The sequence below is a fragment of the Panthera leo genome, chromosome B4 (genome assembly GCF_018350215.1).
Source record: "Panthera leo isolate Ple1 chromosome B4, P.leo_Ple1_pat1.1, whole genome shotgun sequence".
In the NCBI taxonomy this organism is placed as follows: domain Eukaryota; kingdom Metazoa; phylum Chordata; class Mammalia; order Carnivora; family Felidae; genus Panthera; species Panthera leo.
This window is the reverse complement of record NC_056685.1, coordinates 63,954,391-63,960,553: the sequence shown is the minus strand read 5'-3', so window position 1 is coordinate 63,960,553 and position 6,163 is coordinate 63,954,391. Positions and strand designations below refer to the sequence as shown.

Genomic DNA, 6,163 nt, shown 5'->3' with positions numbered 1-6,163 from the left:
TCCTTATCCTTGTATTTTGCCAGTTTCACTATGATATGTCATGCAGAAGATCGATTCAAGTTACGTCTAAAGGGAGTTCTCTGTGCCTCTTGGATTTCAATGCCTTTTTCCTTCCCCAGATCAGGGAAGTTCTCAGGTATGATTTATTCAAGTATAGCTTCAGCATATTTCCCTCTCTCTTCCTCCTCTGGAATACCAATTATGTGTAGATTATTTCTCTTTAGTGCATCACTTAGTGTTCTCTAATTTTCCCCTCATACTCCTGGAATTTTTAATCTTTTTCTCAGTTTCCTCTTTTTCCATAATTTTATCTTCTAGATCACCTATTCTCTCCTCTGCCTCTTCAATCTGTGCCATGGTTGTCTCCATTTGATTTTGCAGCTCGTTTATAGCATTTTTTAGCTCCTTCTGACTGTTCCTTAGTCCCTTGATCTCTGTAGCAATAGATTTTCTGCTGTCCTCTATACTGTTTTCAAGCTGAGCGATTAATTTTATGACTATTATTCTAAATTCACTTTCTGTTATATTATTTAAATCCTTTTTGATCAGTTCGTTAGCTGTTGTTATTTCCTGGAGATTCTTTTGAGGGGAATTCTTCCGTTTTGTCATTTTGGATAGTCCCTGGAGTGGTGCTGAACTGCAGGGCACCTCCCCTGTGCTGTCTTGAATAACTTGCGTTGGTGGGGGGGGGCCACAGTCAGACCTGATGTCTGCCCCCAGCCAGACCTGATGTCTGCCCCCAGCCCACCTCTGGGGCCACAGTCAGACTGGTGTGTGCCTTCTCTTCCCCCCTCCTAGGGGCGGGGTTCACTGTGGGGTGGCGTGGCCTGTCTGGGCTACTAGCACACTGCCAGGCTTTGGTGCTGGGGATCTGAGGTATTAGCTGGAGTCGATTGGCAAGGTGCACAGGGGTGGGAGGGGCAGACTCAGCTCACTTATCCTTGGGTGATCCTCTTCGGGAGGGGCCCTGTGGCCCCGGGAGAGAGTCAGACCCGCTGCCAGAGGGATGGATCCGCAGAAGCACAGTGCTGGGTGTTTGCGCGGTGCAAGCAAGTTCCCTGGGAGGAACTGGTTCCCTTTGAGATTTTGGCTGGGGGATGGGCGAGGGAGATGGTGCTGGTGAGCGCCTTTGTTCCCCACCAAACTGAGCTCTGTCGTCTGGGGGCTCAACAACTCTCCCTCCCTTTGTCCTCCAGCCTTCCCGCTTTCTGAGCAGAGCTGTTAACTTATAACCTTCCAGATGTTAAGTCCCGCTTGCTGTCTGAACACATTCCATCCGGCCCCTTCGCTTTTGCAAGCCAGACTCGGGGTCTCTGCTTGGCCAGCGGGCTGCCCCTCTGCCCCGGCTCCCTCCCGCCAGTCCGTGGAGCGTGTACTGCCTCTCCGCCCTTCCTACCCTCTTCCATGGGCCTCTCGTCTGCGCTTGGCTCTGGAGACTCCGTTCTGCTAGTCTTCTGGCAGTTTTCTGGGTTATTTAGGCAGGTGTAGGTGGAATCTAAGTGATCAGCAGGACGCGGTGAGCCCAGCGTCCTCTTACACCGCCATCTTCTCTCTGACCAGTCACAGATATTTTAACAGAAAATTTTCTCAATCTAGAAGAGCGAACATTATAGAACCTGTAATGTTTCAACCAAGAGTCACAAAAACTATAATCATCTTTCTCAATTCATTCAGACCCACATTACCAATTCTAATTGTTTGGTTGCAGCTTTTTTGCTAGTTCTGGAAATTCTCACCAGTTCAATTTTATGATCTTAAAGACATCAAATACCTGTATTAATTAAAAAAAAGAAAAAAGTCCTTTTCATGACTTTCCTTGATGACAAAACTCATTTGCAAAAGCATCAGACATGGAAATCTGGTTATTTCTGTGACACATAACACCTCAATAATCAGAATATCAAGCAATGACCTTATACCAGAACATAAGATACCAAATAAACAAGACTAATTAGTCAAAAAAAAAAAAAAAAAGGACTTCATTTATAATTAAAATCTCAGGGAAGTTTGTTAACAACCTTAGAAAATTAAAAAAAATAATGTTTATTTTTGAGAGAGAGTGCAAGTGGGGCAGGGGCAGAGAGAGAGGGACAGCAGTGAGCCCAATGCAGGGTTCATACTCCTGAGCTGAGAAGTTATGCCCTGAGCCAACGTCACTCAACCAACTGAGCCACCCAGGCGCCTCAAAAACCTTAGAAATTTTAAAAGCACATGCCTAAATAGGATTACTTACACATAATGAAGGTGGCAATAAGAGATTCTCCAGGAAGCCACACAATTCTTACCAAAACTTAGCTCCTTTAACATTGAGAGGTTTTAACTGTCTTAAGTAATCAAAGGCCTGATAAAGACAAAGCATAGAAGCTTTGGTTTTCTGCACAGATAAATAAACCCCTTTGTTTACATTTTCTTATCAAGAGCAGACCAACAATCCAAGAAAACATTGTCTTTTGAACAGAGGGTAAAGAGTTTCAATCTTATACCAGTGTATGTTTTTTAAAATATTTTATTTATTAATTTTAATGTTTATTTATTTTTGAGAGAGAGAGAGACACACACACAGAGTGTGAGCGGGGGAGGGGCAGAGAAAGAGAGGGAGACGGAAATCTGAAGCAGGCTCCAGGCTCTGAGCTGTCAGCACAGAACCCAACACGGGGCTAGAAACCACGAGCCATGAGATCTTGACCTGATCACGACCTAAGTCGGACACTTAACCGACTGAGCCAACCAAGTGCCTCACCAGTGTATTTTTAAAATCCACTCATTTCAATCTTAGTCTGTCCTGACCACACATAAAATTCTTTTCTAAAGATTTCCATTCACAAACCTACAACTTTCTTTTGCATTCCGATTTTGTCCTAAGCCTTTTCTCTCTAAATAACCCACCTCATTTTAGGACAAAATTGTCTTCTTCCCTCAACACAAATGTATTCACATTCCTTCTATCCTCCTTATACATCTCCTGCTTTCCCACCTACAGAGTTGCTTTCCTTATCATCTCCATCAGTCTTAATGACATTTAGCAGGAGTTTAACTCTTAGAAACCTTCGTCTCCACTGAAAAGTAAGTAGTAACCAACTGTGAACTGTCTATTACATTAGGATTGTACACTAGCATATTACACTAGGTAGATTTTTGAATACATTTCATAATTTTTAGGAACATACATTTATCATAGTACAAATTTTCAGTAAGGCACAAAGCACATTTTCCAATACATCCAAGTATCTTTAGTTTCTCTGAAATAAGAAGTCAAAAGTAGATCAACCTTATGTTTAGTAATTAATGTTTCAGTATATTATCTTACTTGGAAAAGACTTAGATTTCCAATGAATCCAACCCAATTTATCATTTAACTTAGCAAAACCTCAAAGTTTCAGGTTACCAAAGATTTTGAAAGCTATCTTAACAATTACCCATGAGAACTTTGAGACAGACAAAATTAACCATTATTTTAAGCCATTTTTTTTTGCTAACAAATTGCAACAGAGATAACATGAGCTCATTTAACCTTTAGTAAACCCTGGTACAATAGAAGTTTTATATTTAATGTCGATAACTCTAAAGACCGATCTATTTTAGTTAAACCAACAAACTGTAGTTTGCTTTAAATATCAACTATGTTGCATCTGTGTCCACTAAAATCCATCAGTTTGTTCTCCATTGGCAATTTTTACCTAGGACACCTATAGGGAAATCTAATGTGGGTGGTTTGAGTCCATGTGCCTTCAGGGGAGGGGAAAGATGGTGGAGTAAAAGAGAGGTCATCTAGAAGGTCTGCAGTGTCAGATGAGCCATGAAACCAAGCAAGACACATTCTGCATGTTTTGCGAAGGTTGGGATTTGGGGGACAAAGCCATAAAGGTCTGAATATGTGGGAACTCTGACCATCTAGAGGAGTTCCAGCAAAAGAGGTCAAGCTGGAAAGTAAATTATAAGAAAGGTTTCCATGAATGTCCACACCTCTTGATCTGGGAGTTTGTATTGAGGCCAGGAAACATTATATTAAAAGATGAGACATTTTTCCTTAAAACTTGGGGGTCAAATGTGTTCCCATTTTTAAGAATACAGCCCAAGGGCAGGTCCAAGGAATACACATACAGAATCTGAAATAGAGGGGGTGTGCTCATAGTGAGAAAGTCTGGCTGCTGGTTTCCAAAGGGGTGGCCCACCAAAGGGAACAGAGCTCCAACTTGTGGTCACGATTTCAGTCAGGGCATCCCACTGATCTGAAAAAGGACCAGACCTTATACAGGACAACTGACTCTACTAGGGTGTCCCAAGGAGAGGGTCAGAGCAAAGGGCAATTTTAATCCTTGCTGGGGCATCCCCTGCAACACAGAAAGCTGAACACCAGGTGGCCAAATTGGGTTGGAGAAAGGATGGGGAGGACTTACCATTCAGACACGTCAGAATGTGTTTTGCCTATAGATCAAGATGGCAGCTGGATCTCCAGGAAGGAAGGAAATGTGGGGGGCGTGGTGAAAGAAACACAGCAGTTGAGAGTCAGCCAGTGTCATGAAAGTGTCCCAACTGGGTCCGTAGAGTGTGCAGACTCACCCTAAACAAGTTACAGATGGAGTGTCAGAGGAGGGGAAAGCAGTCCTTTGCCCTCACACGCCTGGGCAGTCTGACCTGTTGCCTCAGACTTTGGACCACATGAGGGAGATGACCCGGCCAGAACTTCAGAAGTCTGAGGAATACTAGGGTTACACTGTGGAAATGCCAAAGAAAGAAAGGAGAGGGAGGGAAGAATCCCTCTGAAGGGCAAAGAGGGAAATCCCTCACCCTTCTAGGAAAGAATGGTCTGGTGGGTTCCCCCTGGATCTTCGGATCCTTACTGAGGGGTAACCTCACTGGAGTTTGTCAGTTCCCCAAAGAGTACTAGAGTCGGTTCACTGAGGGAAAGTCCCAAGATATTCCTGGAGAATCTGGGGACAGTCCCAGGCTAACAAAGGGTCCCAATACGGGCCACCAAATGTGGGGCGCTCTGATTGGGTGGGGGCTGGCAGCACGGGTAGTGAAAGAATTCATCCAAGACAGAATGAAAGAGACACAAGTTTATTGAATACACTGCAAGAAAGTAGCGGGCAGGACAGCAAAGGAGAGATTGTCTGCCACAAGGCAGTGGCGAGGGTCCATAGTTAAAGAGCTGAGTAAGGGAGTATGGGGACATATGGAATCTTCCCTTTTTTGGTAATCTTAGGAACTGTGACTGGTTGTAAGCAGTCCATTGGTCATTTAGGGCCTGTGGCCATTTCAAGGTGGGTCACTTAATAAGCCTGTTTGTATTCAGCTTGGTGGTCACCATGGGCCCTTTGCCTTGCTCACCTCTCCTTTGTTCAAGCCTGTTGCCTACCAGTGGCCCTCACAGATAGACCTAGAGGGTATAGAGCTAAATGAAATAATTCATGTGGGACCCAAGGAATTTAACAAAAATCCCCTACCCCTGGACAAGCAGAGCAAGACTAACTCCATTTTGTGCTACACCCACCATCTCATATATAACCCCCACATGACCTACTTGTTGCTCAAGACACTCCCCCACCCTAGTTAAGCCACTGAGCACACCCTTACTGGAGACCGGCTCATATAGGAATACGGAACCACTAACGACCAAAGAATGTAAACCCCGCCTTTTGCCCGCCAAGCTTGCGCGCCAATTCTGACCAGAGTGATAGGCTAGTTCAAACAGTTACTATAGGGTAAATTGTAATTCAATTGGCCACCTGTGTGTGGACTAACATGATTATGCAACTTTCTGTGTGTGTTACAATCTCATTGGCCACCGGCCCCTATAAAACTGCTACGCCTTTTAACGTAGGGGTCCAAGTCCCTGCTCTGCTGTGTCGGGTATACTTGGGCCCAAGCTGAAGCTTGCAAATAAACCCTCGTGCGTTTGCATCAGTATCGGCTCCTTGGTGGTCTCTTGGATTTGAAATCGGGGGCATTACAATTCAGAGAAAGACAAAGGCTGTATGATTTCATTCATATGTGGAATTTAAGAAGCAAATGAACAAAGACAAAAAAGAGACAAACAAAAAAATATACTCTTAAACACAGAGAACACACTTGTGGTTGCCAGAGCAGTGGTGGGTGGAAGGATGAACCTAACAGATAAAGAGGAGTAAGCACAACAGATAAATAAACTGTGAATAACATT

The 6,163-nt window shown here is 43.9% G+C and overlaps 1 protein-coding gene across 2 annotated transcripts in view; it reads right to left on the bottom strand.

The window, feature by feature from the left end:
- Positions 1-4,460: 4,460 nt before the first annotated feature.
- RESF1 (retroelement silencing factor 1) overlaps positions 4,461-6,163 on the bottom strand; it is a 47,907-nt gene continuing 46,204 nt past the window's right edge. The window contains exon 7 of one of the 2 annotated variants that reach the window (XR_006204768.1): positions 4,461-4,561. The gene's annotated coding sequence lies outside the window, so the exon portion shown is untranslated. The remainder of the gene's footprint in view (positions 4,562-6,163) is intronic. The other variant, XR_006204769.1, reaches the window with a different exon arrangement.